The sequence below is a fragment of the Anas platyrhynchos genome, chromosome 3 (genome assembly GCF_047663525.1).
Source record: "Anas platyrhynchos isolate ZD024472 breed Pekin duck chromosome 3, IASCAAS_PekinDuck_T2T, whole genome shotgun sequence".
In the NCBI taxonomy this organism is placed as follows: domain Eukaryota; kingdom Metazoa; phylum Chordata; class Aves; order Anseriformes; family Anatidae; genus Anas; species Anas platyrhynchos.
Window position 1 is genome coordinate 31,123,729 of NC_092589.1, and position 22,275 is coordinate 31,146,003.

Genomic DNA, 22,275 nt, shown 5'->3' on the forward strand with positions numbered 1-22,275 from the left:
ACTGGTTTCTCTTCATAAACAAGCCTTACAAAAATCTCTGCATTGGGCAGTTACAGATAAATTTGAACCTTTGTTTTGTTCATGGAGAGGATAAGGTAAATGATGGATTGCATTAATAAAATATACCAGTGTATTGCTGTATGTAAACTGGTCCCTCTTGGTATAATATACCTCTCTTCAGCCCTGTATCAACAAAGCGTTCAACAAGGCATTCATTTAGAAAAGGGGAAAAATATCACCTAGCCTGAAAGTTCAAGCCCAGAGTTAGCACAATGTGAGGGTTAGTGAAGCATACAGACGCTTCTTTGTCTAAACAGTGTGCCAAGGAGAAAAAGGCCAGAAACGACCCACCTGGAATGTGGAAGCTTTGGGACCATAAATGAAGAACCTCGTTTGCACTTTAACAAAGAGTGTGTTTAGAGGTATGCTCGTTATTTATTAGTATGTGCTCCCAGAAAGCAGCACAAAAGCTGAATAGGCTGTTCTGGCTTATATGTGCAGCGGGACATGACAGAGTTCTCATGCTTTTCCAGTTGAACATAACCGTGGATGTTGTGTCAGGATGCATGATAGTAATTCTAGAGAATAATCCAGGCAAATCCTGGCCTTGCCCAGCCCACCCCTCCATCAAGAGAACTGTTGTCATGAGGAATTAAAGTGCTCATGAAATGACTTACCATGGCTGTGACATCGTGTTTCTATTTGCAACTCTCTGGAGGTTATCAGCCTTGTTAATTCATGTGTCATGGATATTGTTGAAGTTAATATCATATCACAAATCAAAGTATATTTATAATATTGGTTTAGAAGTCAGATGGTTAGAAACTTATGCATATTAAAAAAGAAAATTCTCATCATTCAGCCAAAAAAGTAATGCTGGATTTTCTGTCATTAAACTGACAGGATGTTATAGCTGCTGTAAATAATACTGACTGCTAAAATCTTTTGGCCTCCCCAGTGTACAAATCAACCAAACATGGATTAACTAGTTTCCTCTGATGCGGTTTGCACTAATCCAATATCCTCTGATAACAGAAGAAGGCCTTTAATTAGAACATTTTGGTTTCTCTTCTGCATATGCTGTGGTTTCTCAGAAATCACTTCTCAGCTTGATGGAGTTCAAAGTCAAGTAAACTTTTAAAATCTGTTACCTGAATGATGCCTTGGGACGTCCGTGCAGGGCTTTTGATGGTGCATTAGATGCATGTCCCTAGGAACACGAGTTAGATTGCGAGTAATTTGGACATTGCTAGTAACAAGATGGTCAGATTGCCCCTTAGACTTGAAAGCCTGCAGATAGGCGGTACTGTGCCACATTTATTCCCCCGTGTGCTTCACTACATACCGGAATGATGGGAGGGATAATGGGCTCTAGGTGGATCCTGCCCTTCCTCTTGTGTTTGCATTTTTTGTTCTCAGTTGCAGGAGCTGAACAGCTGCAGGGCTGCTCTGGTACCCCTTCAATGGCCTTTCTAGAAGCCTTTGCTTTTGCATGAGAGGTTTTGGAGTGTTACCTATTCTTTCAGCATTTCCTTTGCTCCTGACATGCTTTTAACAAGTGGTCCCATCTGGGGCTGAGCGGTGGGAGTGCAGATTTCCCATATACGCTGCTCTGCCTCGGGAGCCCCCTACACTGTGGGTATTACGTGAAGGTTGGAGCCAGCAGCTCAATGACTTTGTCATGCTGCTGCAGAGAAATACAGAAATGGAGCTGCTTTCCGGGGCTGACAGGCAGACAGACTGGCAGCAGCCATCTGAATTGAATGGTTTCAAGTTTTAACAAAAAAAGAAGGAGGTTATTAAAGGTGGCAGGAGCAGAAGGCAGGCTGTCTGCCCGTCTCTGCACTTTCATCCTTCTCCAGGTGACATTGTGATCTTCAACCAGTAACCACTTCCCTTTCTAGTAATGTCACCTTTGCTCTCTTCTGCCCCTTTCGGTCATTAAATTTAAAGCAAAACATTTAGGGGTTGACGAGAGAGAGAAGGAGAGACTGAACAGGAAAAGCAGTCATAAGTTACTTTAATAGAATACAGGCAGGCTGGTGCCTGAATAGCTTTGCTGAAATTTTCTTGTAACAAAGCAGAAAACTGCCCATCAGCACAGATGCCTGAAATGCCTCTGCTTTCTAGTTAAGTTTGGGGAGCTCATTTAGTGTCTACTACCTAATATGGTCTCAAGAACCTTAAAAAATTGACTCAAATAGTTGGTGCTTTGATTGGTTAGGATTTTTAGCGTGTGTGATTAACTGAACCCTTTGAGGCTGGTGTTCCCCCAGAAAACCAGGCTTGCTCCTATTTAGCAATTCAAGAGACTTTCCCCATCTTGGAGGAATCTACAGCTAGTCAGGTAGCACCTTAACATGGTTGTGCTGCCAAGGATGTGCCAAATAATTTTAACGAGGCTTAAGATCTCCATAAGCTTGCCAAGTCTCATGAGGTGTGTGTGAGACCGGCTGCAGCTGTACCTCATCTCACGCTCCCCTGTGGTCAGGTCTGTATCCCCTGGTTTTGAAGCCTAGTGAAACCTCCTTCCTGACCTGCTGGTTGATGTGCTCACTGTCTGTGCCTGGTGTGCTGGGCCGAGGAGAGGTGTGGCTGGGGCACTACACATTTTGTGGGCTGGCTCTGGGCCCTTGCACCACGCGAAGGGATGTGAAGCTGTCCTGCATGCACAGAGGCTGGTACACAGCTTGGCACGTGGAATTTCATGCACTGGAACAGAAGAAAGCTGGATCTAACCAGGCATCTGCTTTTGACTCCCTTGACAGATGTTTTACGCTCTCAAGAAGTGCGTTATACCCATGTAGGTTTTCCCTTGCCTCCCTCAACAGTTATTTACTGATGGTCCTTCAGTGCATAAACCAGTCTTCCGCATCAGTTGTGGATTGTCTCTGTCACAGAACATTAATGGTTTGAGCAGCTGAGAATCAGAGGAAGGAGGAATAGTGAGGAGAGAAAAGGAAGCTAAAGCTCTGTGTTAATGAACATGGTTGAACATAATGAATATTTTAAAGTGCTTTATTTGGGGGGGGGGGGCAATGTTTTGTTGATGCACAGTAATTTTACTGTGTAAATTAACATCTTGGATGAACTCAAACTAGAAAAAAAAACTCAATTTCTTTTTTTTTCCTCCTTTTTTAATACATTTGGAACCTTTTGAGAAGGTTGTACATAAAGGTTTTGGAGATTCACAGCTTGGGGGAGAGAACATTGATTTTATCATTTTGCATAGACACACACATCCACAGACAGACGCCAAGTCACTGTAATAGTTTATAACAAACTGTTGTGATCCAGAGAAGTCTGTGTAATTAGATTAGCCTTTGGCCTGGCAAACACTTCATAAAGTTCTGTTAATACAATGTGAGAGAGCTAGTAAAATAAAAAGAGGAATTTATCATGGTCTGAAATTGAAAAAAAAAATCTATTCTTTTTTAATTTCATGGCAATGAATCCACTCGATAAATATATTTTCCAGCTGGTCACAATGAGGGTGTTAAACTAGGAATACTTAACCAACACTCAGTCTCCATGTTTTTTAAAGCAGTATTTTAAAAATCTCTACAGGCCTCAGATGGGACAGATTTCCATTCCATCATGCACTGAAAAATTGATCTTTAGTGGCAGTTATTGTTGTTGTTTTTATCTTTGCCATCAGTTTGTTCAGCGCTGATTCAATGATCCTGTCCTCTAAATCAGACTGAGAAAACAGATGACACACAGCACCAGGATACAGACAAAGTCCAAAATAGAGGAGAGAGCCTGAGCTCTGGCATAGCACATGGATGAGAGAGAAGATTTTGCAAAGCACAGCAAGGGTCTATCCCTGCACCCATACCTCTAAAGGCAACAGGAATTTTATCACCAGGTTCAGTGGCAGCCTAATTAGGTCCCTGAAGGCATTTGGAAAATCCCTCTCGACATCTGATGACTGTTCCCTGTGGTGTCAGTGGAAGAGGATGCATCATCTGTCAGGACAAAAGATGGCCCTACGTGGAACTTTTTTTTTTAGAACAAATTAGTATTGCAGCCTTGCTTTTGTCACCGTGTGGCTGAAGCAAAGTGCAGCCTTGTCGATGAAATACAGCATGAGTTTGTTGCGTAAGCAGACAAATGGCACGGTAAGTTAATGCAATAGTCTATCTCTAGACATCTGGGTTCACACCCATGCTCAGGCCTTGTGTAAAAATGAGTTTGTAGTCCCAGTGGACTCTTTAGCACACCTCATTCACAGTATTCCTGCATGTTTTGGCAGGTTTCCATCTCTGGCCAGAAGAGGCTTAGGGGTAGAATAGCTGTGGAGCTTTTCCAGGTGAGAAATGAAGAGTGCTGATAGACAATTGCAAGAATATTGTTCAGACTGGGTCTGTGGTGAATAGATAGAGATACCACCAGTGAGGTGCAGCATTTTTGGTGGTTGTGTGGACACTTCCACTGTGCCATTTGGTCCTGGCAGTTACAGTTGTGCACTTTTATGCCTTCCCTGTGAACCTGAATGATATTTTAAGGAAGGTTCTGCAGGTTCTGGGACTACTTAGCACTTACTTGCTCAGTAATTTAAGAGCTAATTTTGAAATTTGAGGCTATGTTGTACAATGCCTTACTTTTACAAATCTCATTCCTCAGAATTCATCAGGAGAGAGTAGCATTTGGCCTGATTAAGTGTTGAATTTGTCAATTGCTGAATGCTCAGGGCAAAGAGCCGATCTTTTCTCCTCACAATAGTAGAGTATCTTGCAAAGTAATTAAGAGCATACACCTAATGAATCATAGCAATAGGGCCTGAAGAACCGAGTTATATATGAATATATAATGTAGTGGAGGGAGCGAAGGAGGAGAAACCCTGCTTTTGAAGGCATTGAGTACTATGAGGTAGAGATCCAAGGACATCAAATTGTTCCACACAAACTAATCTACATGCCTGGGTGTATTTAGCAAAGATGAAAGCAGTGGTCCATACAGTCCAGTCTCCTGCTGCCTCTATCGAAGGCCATTGCTTGGTGATTTAATGGACATTTTAAACTAAGTTTCAAACTACAGCAGCATGGGTAAGGGAAAAGAGGAGGAAGGATTCTTTCCTTACACCTGTGGACAATTAGGTGACACAGTCTGGCAGGTGGTTTGATTGTTCGTAGCATCCCTGTGGAACCATAACTGCAGAACAAATCCCGTTCAGGTCACACCATCGTCCAGATACCAAAAAAAAAAAAAAAAAAGCATAAATCCAGTTATACAGCATATACCTTAATAGCCTTATGCAGCAGTGTGCTGCACATTGAAGGAAAGTGCTTTGGTATTATCATTCCTAGAGTTCCCCTGCTTGAGAATTCAAAGTGATTTTTTTTATTTAACCATTTATCATGGAGAGTTAGAACTAGAAAAGCCAGCTTCATTGCCTTGAAACTTACAAACCTTTCTACTATAGTCCCCAGTATTTAAACTGCAAAGTTCCCAGTGTACAGAGGGCAGCTGAGCTTCAGCATATGGATTTTGTCCCAGTTGGGGAATTATCATACCAGCAGTATTGATGCAGAAGTTGTTCCAAGTGCTTGGCCAGGCATAGACTTCCTTCCTTCCTTTCTCCAAGGGTATCAGCTAGGTTAAAGTAATTGGCTGTGTTCAAGCCTTGGGGCAATGGTTCTGAGGAAAAAGATGGTGGATGAGGTGGAGGAGACTTGCAGGCTAGGTCAAACTTTCAGTCCCCAGCTCCAGGCACTCTTTCCAAAGAGTTTGACTTCTTCTTGCAGAAGTTGTTAGAAGAAACCACTTTTGAGGGATACTCTGGTCATGATGTTCCTTTTGTATTTTTGTTTGTTACGTCTAGTGAAACCTTTTCCTTCCAGTCGGAAAAGATCCTGTTAGTCTTCAAGACTTAGATTGATGAGATCCTATGATTACCTAACCTGCCTGAAAGATACTATGTGGATAAAGTCAGTGGGACCAGGACTTCATCTTTTATATTGTGCACTTGTCTGTCAAATATCATCAAACATTTTAAAAGCATTTTAAATATCTACCCTTACATTTTTCTTTACAGCAGTTCTGCATACTACATTTTTATTATTGTGCAGGAACTATTTGCAAAGGCTGTACAATTCAGATTTCTCTAGGTTTATAAATGAAAAGCATGATTGTCTTCCTTTTCAAACTCTGGAAAATGCAGGTTCTGGGTAGTGTGCCATGTATGCCTGCTCCTATTCGAAGTTTTCTGCACAAAAATATATTGTCTTTTAGGTTGGATTTTGGGGATTTTTTCTTTAACTCATGTTGTCTTATACAAAGATGATAAATTGGTTTTACTAATGGGGAAATGTGCTGGATATATGTAAGCTTTGAGTATGCATCTCTAGAGAGAGTAACGAAGTGTAGATTAGCTCTATGAAATACATGTTAACACTACTTCAAAAAGATATAATTATGTGCTTAGAACTTTTTTTAGAGACACCAATTTGCTCAGTCTTATTTTCCTCATTTTTTTGAAGTCTGATGTGAAATTTTAATAATATATATATATATATATATTTTTATGCTGGGATTTGTTTTACTTTTTCAGTACTTAAGTGCTTAATACATGTCCAGTTAGTAGGTCTAGTTCTACTACAGCATGAACTTAAACATGTCATTCTTTGTACCTGTAGCTATATTCCTGGTTAGCTCCTCATTGTCATGTCATGCTACTCCCCAGTAATCACCAGATCAGAATATCTAAAAATGGACTGAATTGATTGAAACTTGAACCAATGACTGAGCTAGAAATAGCTGTTTTTTGTTTGTTTGTTTCCAATTGTTTTTAATTTATTTTCTGGATCAAAACAAATATGAGATTATGGTAGTCCATAGGTATGGAGAATTTTCATTTCAAAATAACTTTCTGTTTATGAAAATATACTTTACATTACACATTATAATGTATTTTGACAGTAAGAGGAAAGTATTTTGTTTTATCAACACAGACATTTAGAATTCATCTAAAATAATGTAAGCATTTCTCAGAAAATTTCAGTCATGGGGATTTTTATTCCTATGCAAAAGAAAACTGTATTCTGGTCAAAGTCTCTCTTATGACAAAATAGAAGTTAGAGTCTTCATTTTTTTTAAAGATGTATTTGAAAGTTGTTAAGTTAAAATGTTTGTGATTTCTTGTAACCAAAAGAGCTTCAACTGCTTATGTTGCAACAAGATAAAGAAAAAAAAAAAAGTAAAAAGAAAAAAAAAAAGTGTAATTGAGAGTTCTTCTCTTACCAAGAGAAAAATAAGGCATTTTACAAAATTTGCTGGCTGATCTGAGTTTGCAATGATAGGTTCAGGGAAATAAATGCCACACTGAAGAGGTTTGGCAAGATAGGCTTTGAGTGTACTGTCCCTACTGTCTAGAGGAGAGGAGATGACATTTTAATGCCTTCTGTAAATATTTGCAACAGTGAGTGTCAGTTGGCAGAACTGAGTGGCTTGAGTTTCGTCTGAACGGGCTGTAGGGGCTGAGCACCATGTAAATCCAGAATGCATTCTTCCCCTGCAGTGCCCAGGGTTTCCAGCCTGATGAGCTGAGGTTTGTTCCAGTCTACAGAGGTATTTAAAGGTGATTAAAATATGTCCAGATAAGAAGTTTGGACTCAAATGTTTTTTTGAGGCTCCAGTTAATAGCAGTTTAAATGTAGTCTGCTAGGTATTAGAAACATCTCCTCTGTTAGGGCTGTAGAAAATAATGGCATACTGAAGCAGCAAATAAACCACCTTTTTCTAATGAAATCACTGGAAAGCCAAGCTGGCTGATGTGTAAAGTAGATTCCATGTATCATATTCAGGCACTGGTGTGCCTCGTTAATTGCAGAAACTATTCTGCCAGGTGAGCTAGCAGGAGGGATTCTGAGTTACCTGGAAGTTATTATAGATAAATGACATCTTCTTCTTCATGCCTTTGTCCCTCTGGTCACTCGCAATATTTCAGAATCCATTTTAAAGGATGTTGCGGTCTGTGGATGTTCATGCAGTAAGAGACACACTAAATTAGGCTCACTGTGCATGTCAGTGAGCTGTACAGAAAAGATTTGAACCATAGACCAGAATAGTTTGGAAAGAGTTATTACAATCTGTCAAGTCAATAATTCACATTTTAGAAAAGCCCTCAGTATAAATTTACAGTTTGGATTCATTTTACAACCTATCAGGTCATTAATCAGGGCTTTGTGAGGTCCCCTAATGTAGTTTTATATAATCTGTATTTTTATGTTTTGACATGATGGACTGTAACAGCTTAATTAAAATAATGTTAAGAGGTTTACTGAATCCCGCACTACCGAGGACATCCAGAGTTAGTCACTGCATTGAAAATATACCCTGCTCTGTCTTGTTAGTACACAATGAATGGGATATGTCCTCAAGCATCTTGACAGAGAACACGTTTTTTGCAACATGTAGGCAAATTGGTAGGAATTAATGACAGAGTGAATTTCCTTTACATTGATGAGTTTATATGCAATATTCTTACTCTAGATTGCTTTGAATATTAGCTAATAAGCATTCACATGCAGTCAGTTAAGATATGTAGCATTTAACAGAAATACAGTAAGAGTAGTGGAATAGACAAGGTGGTGTATGAACCATGATAGATTACCATTTATTAGAATCTACATTAGGAAATAATCTGAATCAAAAGCCAGATGTAAATATACCATAAGTGGAGTTGCATTCTTTCCAAAGCAAGATCTATATCTTAATTTTGCCTTGTGTAGATACTTTGTAAGAATGAAAAATACTTAGCTATTAGAGAAATAAGCACAGAGATGCATGGTTTGCCTCCCAGATGAGTGTTGCTGTGATGACAGTCTTCAAAAAATGTAGGGCTAATGTATAGCTATAGTGCTGGACGACAAGGGATAAAGACGAGTGCCTCAGAAGGCCAATTAGAAATCCACAATACTTGCCTTAATGTCTGTGACTGTACCTGAGACTTTCCAGCTGGACCGATCTTTGGTCCATTCTGTCTAAATGTGGTACACTGTCAATTCCTGGAACTATTTGGAAGGATTTTGTGTAGTGAAAGAAATGAGGAAAATCCAAGTTGATCCAAGTTTTGGCTTTGGCTCCACCAGTGAAAAATCTGAATATTGTTGTGGTTGGCATGACTCTCCTTTGGATCCTGTCCCAACCCTGGCCACACTCTCTTTCTGTGCTTCTCACATTTCATACTGATGTATATGATCAGTCTGTACTCGTGCAGTCTCACTTACATCAAGACATACCCTGTTCAGGTTTTGTGGTATAAAACCATCCCTCAACAGACAGGCAGGCAGTAGAGCTGTCTCCTTGTCTACCACACGGTGCTGACTGAGGATCACATTTAGATTTGGAGTGTGAATATTTCATCAAGCTTCCTTCTATGCTGCACATAAAAAATCCACTGTGCTTTATTTGTTGTAGTATCTTCTCCATTTTATCTTCCTGGTATATTTTACCTTGCTTATTTGTTCTGCCTGTGCTCTAAAATATTGTGGGAAGATGCTTCTAAAAAGAGATATATATATATATATATATATATATATATATATATATATATATATATGTATTTTTTTTGGTCTTCATTAATCTTTCTATTTTGTGCTGAGTGACAAAATGTTACAAGGCATCAAAGATAATTTCTTCCCTGATACTAAGCTACAATAGTGACAAGCATGGAGGATAAATTATCTTAAAGTGGAAGATCCTTTTATTGCTCAAGAAAAGGCTAGTTGCTTCAATCATTTGTGAAACCTGTGCACTGACTGCTACTTTCATAGCCACTGTATGGCACGCAGTGCCACCTGTGACAAATAGCAGTGTTACCATAGACATTTCTGTAGTAGGTGGAAAAGGGCTTTTTAAAGAGATGGATTTAAGAACAAATTCCTCGGTGTAATAGCTAGGATACCTCCGCTAGTGACAACAGTGATGTAGTGTCTCTGCAGGAATTGCTGCCTGCCAGAGGCACTGTGGCCTTTGCTGCGTGATCTCAGTTTTGAGAATGCCAGGTCTCGTTGGTGACCCATGGTGACTCATGGTGGCATCACGGTGACTGGAGTGGATTTCATGAGTGTGGAGGAGATGAAGCAGACAGCTCTGTCTCCCACGTCCAAGAGTCCTGGAATTGTTACCTGCTCGGCCTCACTGAGGTCTTCCACTTGTTCCTATCCAATGCCAGGTTGTTCTTCCTGTCTGCATCAGAAAAGAGAGCAATTAAATTGTCAGTGTAGGTCAGACTAGCTAAAGGCAAAGGCTCCCTAGGCTGCTGATCTGTGGATAGGAAGCTTATATGGCTGACATAATTCTCATCCTGGCAGTAGGTGCAATGGAGGGAGCCTTGCTTGGATACAGAGTCCAGAATGAGATTACACTCTTAGCTACTCAAATAAATAAGATATCTGGAAAACTGATCGCTCCGGGTTTAGGATTTGATGAGGCAGGATCGCTTTAGCAGCTACAGTAAAATTTTTTAAGCCTTACAGGACTGCAGCAAACTTATTAAACTCCTGTTTTCATCATCTTGCTCATATCTGTCATAGGTGATTATGTACCTTAACTGTTGCTACTCTGTTTACTGCTGGATGTAAATTATCAGCAAAGGAGGTGGAGTTGCCATATGCTTCTCTAATAGATCATTTACTAAGAAAAATGAAAGCTTTCCTTAACAATTAAAACTACTTACTCCTTCCATACATGCTTCAGGATGAGGTAAAATTCCTACCATTTTCTTTATTGTAATGTTTGTCTGATTGCCTCATTAATCTGAGGTTTTGAAACCCAAATATAAATGCATTTTTTGCGTCCTGTATAACTAGCGGCTTAGGGACAAAGTACTATTAAGACAAAGTTTGCTTTAATACAGCTTTTGTAATGACCATTGCATTCATACTCAGTAAGTCTTTATTTTGTATTTTGGTTATGGAAAAAGCTAATTACACTCAACACAAAAAACATATTTGCAGGTCTCAGCAAAGTTGTTTTTTATAGCTCTTGTGGACAGCAGCTGCAGGCTATCAGTCTGGACCCTTGATAAATGGTTTTGACATTTTGTACAGACACCCCTCATGAAAAAGGATTTTTATTTATTCTCAAATGTTGAATTCTGCATTATTGATCAGGTGCCATTCATTAAAGGCTGCTACTTGCTAGAAAGAATTACACAGTCCCTAAGCTACACACAACATAATGAATTATTCTGCTGGTGAACATCAGCATTAAAGCAATGCTAAGGTTGCATGGTTAAGCGTGCAAAAGTCAGGAAATGGCAGTTAAAGTTGAAAACAATGGGAGTTTTGCCTGAATTAAGATTGCAGAACTATGTCTGAGAGCATGTGCAAAGACTACTAGCAAGTGGTAGATATTAATTCCAGGGCAAGTGTTTATAGTTACCCAGTCCATTCACAAACACTGCCGTTATTTATTAAGGCATTTAACAAGGCTGCAAGCAGTGGATGAAATCATTAGTGGTAAGCGGCACCAAGCAGATGGGTACTTTGCGGTCTGTTTCTTGGTTGAACAATGCTACAGAGTTGAATTGATCAAGGTTGAGGGTCAGTAGTAATGCTATGCCATAAACCACAACCATGGGTGTAAGAAGTTAGTTGCTCACTGTGATGTGAGGCGAGTTTCATTTGTCAAAGTACTGTTTCTATTTAGCTTTCCCCTGGGGATTCCTGTTTAGTTTTCCTTCTGTCTGTTTATTTGTCTGCCTTTCTGGTTTGGTATCATTTAGCTAGTTACACTTGGTACAAAAAGCACATTTACTGCGCTCAACAAAGTTGGATTTTCTGGTTCTTTGCAGTTGCTTCTGACAGCTGGCTATAGCCGGGTGCTGCACTGTCTGTGTCTGTGCCAGGAGGAAAAGATGAACCACGTCGTGACGTCGTGGTTCTGTGATCAGACAGACCAGGATCAGTGCTAGGTACACCATACCATCCTCCTTGTCTGCATACTTGTGTTTCCTCCCATGGGAGCAGAGGATGTGGTGGAGATGAGCTGCATTGTTCCTGTAGTCAGATGCATGCCCAAGAACCAGTGCTGTAGAGTACAACACAGACATCATTTGCAGTGGCAACATAGACTTAGATAATATGTCTTTGGATTTTTCTAAGTTAGTAAGAGCATCTCTGTGCCACCAGAAGCTGTGTTTGCTGATCTCCGTCATTAGGAACAAATTTTCTCAGACATGAGAAATTTTGTTGGCTTTTCTTGCCTTCATGGACAAGAGTCAGGTTGTAGTGCCTTCTAGTGGCTACTGCAAATTTCGGCTCCATGATCTATACTGGTTGGAAAGCAACTGGATGTTAGAACTAGTTAAGAAAGGCATAAAGCACAAAGTAAAAAGACTCTGTGTGCTGCTTTATTATTAAGAAATCTATTGAACGTTTGCACCATGAGTGCTGTGCACCACGTCAAAAGGGGCAGAGTGGCGCTGGAAGAGATAGAGAGAAGAGCATCAGGAGCAGTAGGAGATATGGAGGACGTAATGAGAATCAACGAAGGCTTTGCTTACATCATGGGTGGCTGGGGGGAAACATGAGGAGTGCTGTGCAACTCATAGGGACCCAGAGAGCTTAAGACAGCTGTCTCTTCGGATTTAAAGAACTGGGCAGCATCAAATAAAGTAAGCAGGTAGCAGACTCTTTAGAAAAAAAAAATAAAGAAAAAAAAAAAGGAAGATGTTATTTATGAGAAATATATATAAGGCATGGGAATCCTTGCCAGAAGATGCTGTGGGTGCTAAAAGCTTACAGAGGCTGGTAAGATTTGGTTCAGGCTACAAGCTGGATCATCAGGGCCTGTGGCTCTCCCCCATGTCGGGGGACAGAGGGTGAAGGAAACAGACCATGTTGGCACAGTGAGCCAGGCAGGTATAGTCAAGCCACAGCCATGAGGGGACCAGTGGGATGTCAGCGCAGCCCACCAGCGTGGGAGGCTTGCAGGGTTGGTCCCTTTTGGAGATGGGATATTAGAGATTTATGTGAACCTTTAGATTCAGCTTGTAAAGCCTTTTGTTTTCTTGTCCCAAGCGCAGTAAATAATCCTGTTTATTTCAGAGGCATGCGGAATCAAGCCCACCATAAAAATTCATTCCACATATTTCTTTTAAGTCTCAACAAATGTATTTTTAATTATAGATAATATATAGCATTACAAATGGATCTCATTAATTCTAAGTGGCTGTCTGCTAAGGCTCTGTAGCTGTTGTACTTCCCTGTACCACTGCCAAAGTAGAAGCATGCAGGTAGTGTTAAATGTGATATAACATGAAAGAAAAGGTAGATTTAATATTATATTTATGCCCTTGGAAATACTACAATTACACCATAGGAAGAGGAAGAACTAGAATTCAGGTAGTCTGTTTAGGTAAAACAAGCATTTCCTGGGACCTTGGATGATTTATTTATTCTTATACTTTATTCCTTCAGTTGGAAAATGAGCATAACTGTAAATAGGTCGTAATCCTGTCAGAAGCTTTTGCAAACCCCTGCAGGATCTTCGGATGGAAGGTTTACTAACCATATAAATAATTTTCTTGCTTAGATACAGAACCTTGGTTTTATCATTTCCTCCTTTTTTTTCCTTTTGTTCATGGATGTTCCTAAAAAGGGTCAAATTCAGATCTCATATGCTTCCAGGTAAATAAGGAATTATTGTTGATAACACTGACATTTTACTATATTAAATTTATTGCTAAAGCATCTAACTCTAATCCTTGAAGTCTCTACTGGATGTTTCATGCCACATACAGCACTGGAGGGTGGTTATGCTCCCCTTCTGGGGACTCTACTTCTTCTCTAAATATTCAAATGCATATTAGATATCTCATTTAATATGATGACTGTATCTCCTTCCATTTATGTGGACTCTTTAGCAATGCCAGCCCCTTTCTTTCTTTGGGCTTCTTTTTTTTCCTCATGAATTCCCAGATCTTTTTCCTAGTAAGTACCATGAACTGTCCCTTTTATTTACTGGCTGTCATTACCAACTGCCACTCCAAAGCTCTACACATCTTTTTCCACACTTATATACATTAAATTGTAATTTTTCACCTCTTCCAGCTTGGTTTAAATAATGTAAATCCTTCTTATTTGATTGCATTGCTACTCATTATTTATGGTGCCATGCCATACAATGTTATGTGCAGACTGGGGAATCTTCTTTTGTATGCAGTCATGGAGATCATCTTTATAAATAATGAAAAAGCTTACAATTGTGATTATACATCTTCTGTGCAATACCTGTATATACTTTGTCTCCCTAGCACTGAAAAGACGTCTCAAAGGCACGCGTAAGAGAAACTTTGTCTTTTATCTGCATTCTTTCCACCGAGATTCTTGTTTCCTGAGACAAAAAACAGAGAGCCTTGTTCATCTGGGAGCTCCTGCTCTCCTGAGAATGTATAACGCGAAGCCCTCAATGCTACCCTCTCTCTAATTAGGCATGAGCTGACCTGCCGGCTTACACTTACCAAGCCACATCGTGTGCACCATTCCCATAGCTTCACAAAAAAGGAAACTGAAACTCGTAGAAGTACTACAGCACACAATTACCAATGAGCATGTCTGAGACACTGCTACTGTTGATATTGCTACTGCTTTCTATCCACACCAGTCCTTTCAGCAACCACATCAGTGCCGCTCTGGTGTGCTGGAAGGGAAGGTTTCTAAGAGGGAACTTCGGGTGGGTGAAGTAAAAATCCCTTTAGTCTTTCTGCACTGCAGTGGGATATGAGCATAGCCTGTGAGAAGGAGCCAGCTAATGTGGTGCTGCCTGCTCCTTCCTGCCCTGGAGGCTGATCATAACCCCGTGTAGGCAGCCTTGTCATTGATCACAAGAGGGAGGAAGGGAGTTGCTTAAGGGAGACTCGCCTTACTGGTGTCAGAGATGTGCTTGTTGGGCTTTGTTGATTTCTCTGTATGATCTGCAGATGCCAAGCTGTGTTGGAATATGAACAGAGCAACATTTGGCATATTGCTTGCGTGGGGAGCCAGTGCTGTACCACCTGAGTTTCTTGTATTAAACTTAAAACGAGGGATAGTTTGGCCAAGCTGTACAGTGTTCTGTGGCTAGGATCATAATGTCAATTAAACAGCACCAGGAAACATTCCCTGGGCACCGGCACTCAATCATCTATACTCCTGCATTGATAACAAGGTCCATGGCATGATATTGGGCTGGTAGACCACTCTCCCAGACAGTGGTTGAAAAATCAGCACAGGCAAAGAACCACCTTAGTACACCATTGGTATGGCCACACTGTATCAGAGGATGAAAGTTACAGGAAAATATGCTGGCCATTTTGTGCCAGAAGACAGGTTTTGACATGTTTCATTGCTAGACAAGTATTCCCTATCTGAAGACCCTTGTGAAGTGGTTGCATTAAGATGAGAAAGGGAAGGGGGAAAGGGATGGAAAGCTGTACTCTAAAAGGTCACTGAAGTGAAGCAAAATATTGGTTTGATTTTGAAAGGTAAAGAGATCTGATGCCAAGGAAATGAGGAGCACTTGAAATTCATGGCAGACATCTGTACTTGCTTCTCAGCTCAGAAAAAAATAAACTCTTATTAGAGTGAGAGGGTCAGTGCAAATTTTTGTCGGTAGTAGTATGCTAGAGGCTTAAGGAAGGTATCTGTGTACTTTACCAGTGGGCACATGGTTATGTATCTGCAGATCCACTGCAGGGAAGACGATTTGCCAGCTGATCCTGTCTTGTTCATGCTGGGACCGCTGAAGGCTTTTCTATGTTTTTCAGTTCTTACGAAAGTATCTGTAACAGTGCCACTTATAGATATTCTCCAAAAAAAGGTGAAATTTCATCCCCACACGTGAGCTCAATTAGTCTGTTGTTGGCTGCATCATAGCTGCAGATACGGTTCTGTGGATGCATGTGGAGAGTGTCAGAAGCTGGGAAAAATCCTCCTCCTGCTTGAGGCAACACACAGATTGCCCCAGCTGTGCAGGTCTGAAATGCAGACTTCCCTCAAAGAGATCAGAAACAAACAAAAGGAAAACAAGGAACACAGAATGTCTTTGGCATGAGGGGAAACTTAGGGAAGGGTTGTTTCCATGACAGGGTGATCCTTATGCCTTTTTTTTTTTTTTCTTTTAAGAAGAGAACAAATTTGCAATGCTCTGTGTTATCTAGCAAATGCTGAAGTAGCAGTGTGGGAGCTGAGTAACTGGGCTGCTGGGATGGATGTACACGCTGGTTTCAGATGGTGTAGGTGCTCAGCACTGTCTTTCAGCCGTACCAAATTACAGGGACAAAACTCAAAGCTACTGCTGACACAAACAAGACAGAGGTCACTGAGCCATAACCTGTGACCTGAGCGTATTTCACACCAGATTTTACTGAGTTCATTAATAAAGTTACATCAGGTAATCAACAAAAAGATACAACCCTGATAAGGGTAAGTTCTTAAGATAAGAACAATATCATTGGTGTTTGGTTACAGTGCATGTAAACTACTCTTCTTTATTGCTGGAAGTGCAAATTAGTTCTGCTGCTGTGCAGGATAGGCTTGATGAGCTAGTAAAGGAAATGTTTCCCTACTAGTTTTAGCAATGGCACAAGAAAGAAACAGAGGGACGGTTGTTGAAAAAAAAAAAAAAAAAAAGGACCTGTGAGCCCAATGATTTTTTTTCCCAATTGTTTTCATTGCTTTTCCAGAGTAGTATTTTTTTGCTTGTGGTGATAGTGACAGCCCTTCCCACACTGAATGTGAGTGATCTGGCCTGATTGTTTTCTAATTTCTGCTGAAGTGAGGCACTGATGCCTACAAGAATTACCTTTGTGAGAACAGAAAGGGAGGAAGGAGAATGAGGCCCATGTACACATGCTTTCCTGACCAATATAAATCAGCATAATTTACCCTAGCTTTTTGCCAAATGTGACCAGCAGACTTCTATTAAAACACTGTCCACCCATACAAATCTTTATTTGTCTCGTTCTTGCTCTGTTTATCTTAACTTTCGAAATTTCATTTTAGCACTATCATTTAATTGTCTCATGATCTGTAGGAAAGACCCTTGAAAATACTTAAGAGACTGTTTCTCTATTCTCTGGGCACTGTAGAAAGGTTTCTAGCTTTACATCCATCATGCAAAAGCATGTATGTGCTTAAGCACTTGGGATGCCATAGATTTTCCTGTGCTGTAGTGTTTTGTGGCTGACTACAACAAAAATGCATGCCTGCCACCATTATTTACAACTGTAACAGTGAGAAATTACAAAACCCACTCTTCATTAACCTCCAATAAGGCTGTTCCTGCAGCCAGTGATTGCCATTACATTGATGGAGTGCTAATACAGCTCAATAGCCCCGGTTGGCCCGTCTCGCCCATGAGTGCATCACAGCTCCTGCCTCCCACCACTACCCAGCACACGTCCAGCAGAAGCTGCTCAAATGATTGATGAGAAAGGCAGCTCATAAAGGCAAGCACAGTGCCCAAAGCAACAGCTGTCTAGCCCTATCCCTGCAGTAATTAGATAAATGAACCCCAAATGAAATCTTACAGGCAAGAGTAGAAGGAAGTGATAATATCCCCATTGCCTCATTCCAGCCTCTGCTTGTAGTTATTCTTCTTTGGTACGGATTTGACAGAGCTTACCTCTCCCCTCTTCCGCACTTACTTCACTGCCGGTCCTCCAGACAGACCCCTGCAGGCACAGGAGACATGGGAGTGTCAGTGGCTGGGGCTGCACTCAGTTTTATCTCTTTTTTTTTTTTTTCTTTTTTTTTTCCAATGGCACCAGTTGTTCGAATCTGCAGAGCTTGCTGAACCTTTGTCCTTCTCTGCAGAGGAAGAACATAACAAAAGGTCCATGGCAGGTCACAAATTGAGTTTACCAAGAAAAAATACTGCAATTAGCAAATGCCATCTTCAAGAAATAGTTGATGTATTTGTAGGGGAGATGCACTAGGTAAAAAAGGAGAAGACAAAGGAATATGGTTCAGGCAGCTGAAATTGCAATGGAAGCTATTAAAAGGTCTGTGTTTATTTTTATGGTACAAAAGCATTGTGATATTACAGCAATGTTCCCTTGATGCTACTGAGTAGTACCCATGAATGAACAGTGACTACTTAATGCCCATATTTACCACATAGAGATAAAATTATGAAAAAAAAAAGCATATATATGGTTATATATAAATTCAGAAAACACCTATACATCTATGCATTTTTAAAAAATAGTTCATATAATTATGCACAGAAAATAAATATAAATATGTATACAAGAAATATAAAGAAACCATGCTGAGGAAATCTAAGCAGTACAGATCCAATTTTGCTTTTATTTATGCCATTGCGTATCAGGCATAATACTGTGGAAGTACATGACTGTAAAACTCATTCAAGAACAGAACAGTTCCTCCCAGGTAGGAACTGATGTCCGGAGAAGTAAATGGGAGTCCTGTTGGATTTAGTAGTTGTCAAATCAGATCCTGTGATCTCACAGGAGAAAATACATTAACAAATGTTTCCGGCATGAGCAGAATTAAGAAGTGAATTTATGTCCTAGAAGAGGCACAGTAATGATGCAGAACAAGTGACCTTTTCTTTTATTCTCTCTCTCCACTCTTAAGCTAGGGTAATTCTTGCTGAGTTCAGCCAGATTTGCAGGAGTGTAAACTTAGATCAAAATTAGACCCCAGTTGTTTGTTTTACCAGCAGCCCATGTCTCAAGAGAGGGCTTTCATCTCTCCCTGTAGAAACAGTCAGAGGTGCGTCTAAGGCTGGGCGCTGCCAAGACCCGATCACTGGGATTCAAATAAGAATTTCTGGCAGACAGAGTGGTCCCATTAATCACAAGTGGTATCTCTTAAACCCTTCAATTACAAGAGATTAGTGGAGAATTGTAGCATTGGACTAAAGCAGTAATGACACATAGGAAGTGAAGCAGAAAACCTGCTTTCTTCTTAAGAAGAAGTTCAATTTACAGTTTATTTAAATATAAATTGCAAGCATAAAGTAATAGAGTTCTTAAACTTCACTGTTCAGTTAGTTTCAAATTAACCATACTGTACTTCTGCCTTCCCCAGAGCATCACTGTGATCTTCAACCTGTCTGTTCCTTAAATTGAACTGAAGTCTTTTAAGTCCATTAAGTTCCTGTGCTATCCCCATAGCTGGCTGAATTACATTCTCCTCTTCTCGCACTGCCTCCCCCGTGGCGAGGATTGCAGGGGTCAGCACGGACTCCAAACCTCCCCCTGCTATCCTCCAGTCATAAATCGCCTGAAAGACTGTGAAATGGCTGTCTTCTCCCATCGTTTGTACTGCTGTAGCTTAGTTGATTTACTGTCATCCTAACTGCTATTGGGAAACATTTTGCATGAATCCTTGGGTTTAAGTTACATGCATAATAATATTTACTAATAGAGTGCCTACCTAACGGCAACTGCCAGTCCTTGGAGGCCCAGGTGCACAGACCTCTTCATACCAGCTGTAAACAAACTGTCTTCAGAATAAGAAGTGGCTCAGTTATCAGGATACCCACGTATAGTCCTTGCAGTATTCCTCTGCCCTGACACACAGGAAAAATTAGATCTGAAAATAAAACTCCCCAATGCACAGGAAATCGGAGGTTCATGGCAATAGCGAATTTTTCTTGTGAATTGTCTGTATTTGCTAGAGCTGAGGAGCCGAATGGTCAGAAAGTTTATGTCATTAGACATCTCCTGGGACTTCTGAGATGAGCTCCTTTTTATAGTGGTTCATTCGTTTTATCTGATGCTACTAAATTTTTAGGATTTCAGTTAAATTGATCTTTTACTCCAGGGAAAGACAAACCTGATGCTTGAGCTTCAATCACTATAGCTGTTGGAAGTAAGGAGGATTTGCAGTATTACTTCAGTAAGAAGTGACAGGTACTAGTCTGATTTTGTGTAAAGAGGTTTAAATCAGGTCCCAAAGCTGGTGATGTTATACTGGTACAAAACTGGTAGAGGTTGAAATGAAGCATCCGTACAGTTTGAGGCCAGAAAGAATGTATTCATAACTGTATATGTAAGGTTGTTAGATTTAACCTATTTTCCTTCTAAAAAACAAAACAAAACAACAACAAACTTACCCTCGGGGTATTCAATTAGCTCTCCTTTGCACGTAATGATCAAGGATCTGAAGGACATGGACTCACAGCAGCCAAAGGTGCACATAAACTTATAGGGAAGTAGATTTGTAGAGTATTTTATTTGATTTAGTTGAAGAACAGCAGTTAATTGAGTTTCTAACAGATCAGTCTAATATTTTTACAAAGTGATATCTGTTTTAAAATAGGATACAATAGAAAAACACAACTCATGTAAAATTGAAAATAGGAAAAGAGGTGAAGACTAATATAGCTGACTTCATGGCGGCCGGCTGCTCCCTCAGGAGGGGAGTGGAGGGGCAGGCGCTGAGCTCTGCTCTCTGGGGACAGTGACAGGACCCGAGGGGACAGCATGGAGCTAGGACAGGGGAGGGTCAGGCTGGGGGTTAGGGAAAGGGTCTGCACCCAGAGGGTGGTCGGGCACTGGGACAGGCTCCCCAGGGCAGTGGTCACGGCACTGATATGCAGGAGTTCAAGAAGCATTTAGACAATACTCTCGACACATGGTTTGAGTTTTCAGTGGTCCTATGTGGAGCCAGGACTTGGACTTGATGATCCTTGTGAATCCCTTCCAGCTCAGGGTATTCTATGATTGTATGTCTTGTTTTTTCTCCTCCAGGACTCAGTGTTGCCCTCCCTCCCCTCTGTGGTTACTTGACGAGTGCCTCTCTTCTGAGCTGCCAGGACAACTAGGGCTGAAATAAACCAGGGCCAGTTCATTACAACTGTCTGGGGGTGTTGATGGTCTTTGTCCTCAGTAGAAATTAGCTCTGCTAATTAAATTAATGCCTTGGGCAAAATGCTGGAAGTGGCTTTTTTCAGTTAGGTGTTAGGTTTCATAACTGCTGAGCTGAGTGGTTGAAAAGAGAATCCGTGCACACCCAAGCTGCATTCTTCCTCTTTCCCCTCAGCTAACCATGTAAAACTGAAATCAGACTCTTGACCATTTCACCATTTAGTGACAAGTTGTTTTCCTGGTTTAAATTTGGGTTCACATTACCAATTTGACTCACAAGCATATAGAGACAAATCACAAAAATACTGAACAATCTTGATTGATTTCTGATCTCATTCTGTTGTCTTCAGAGGAGTTGTTTAAAAAAATGAATTTTCCCAGATTTGACCTCTCAAACCAGATGATTTATTTACATGTGGGATGAGTTTGGGCAAGCATGAAATGAGGTCTACATACGAAAAGCACCAGTCTCAACAAGGCTGACAGGAGCCACAGCCTGGCCTGACTTTTGGGGCTACAATACCTCCCAGTGTGTTTCTGCCATCCCAGCAGTGGCTGAGTGCCCACCCTGTGCTGAAGTGCCTCTTCATGGTGACTTGCATGCCAACCATGCATGGGTTTTAATACAACGGAGATATAGTTAGAACGAAACAATTAGATAAAAGTTCTGGTTGGCATGAAAGTCAGTCTGCCCTAGGACAAAGTAAATGAATGTGTGGCTAGAAGGCAAAAGCTGGCAGAGAGGTGAGGTTTGCCCTGTAAAGTTCAGGAACTGATTTGTCTGCAGGTAGTGAATTTATGGGGAGAACCAAAACAAGACCGATTATCAACTGTATTATTTACATCTAAATTGCCTACCAAGTGGGCTAATGATGCAGTATAATCTCATTAAATCCATGAAGACGTATTTTTGTCTAGAAATAACGTCTTATGTAGCCATTTAATGAGTTGTGAACTAACATGTTTTAACAAATCTTTTATCACTTATTACATTTCACTCCCTTGACGATGATTTCAAAATCTGACCATTAAAACAGGGCTATTTTCACAACTCTTTGATGATGACACTTAGATGTGAGCAGTTCATCTTTTTGCATTTGGATAGAATCAGAAAGGTGTAAATTACAGATCTGGCTTTTATGTGCTTGTCTTATTGATCACACTACTGTGTAGAAACCGCAGTAGTTCTGATAGTTTAGCAGCCTAGATTACATTTCAGCTTTCTTAATTGGGCCACTAGGGTACAGTTACTTTTCAATTTATACTGAGAGTAAGACAAGGTGATGTAATACTTCATCGTTGTACTTGAGTAACACGGGCACTAAAACACCATGAGGTAGCTTGTAATTCTAACTACACGAGGTGCTTGTTGAAGTAGACAGAGACAAGTTCTGGCTTTGTGCAATGTGCATTGTAGACCAAGTTCTATCTATAATCATTCCCGT

General features: G+C 40.5%; 1 protein-coding gene across 2 annotated transcripts in view; it reads left to right on the forward strand.

Annotated features, from left to right (window-relative positions):
* The window catches only part of KIF26B (kinesin family member 26B), a 290,536-nt gene that overhangs the window by 204,247 nt on the left and 64,014 nt on the right, over positions 1–22,275 (forward strand). The gene's annotated exons all lie outside the window — the stretch shown is intronic.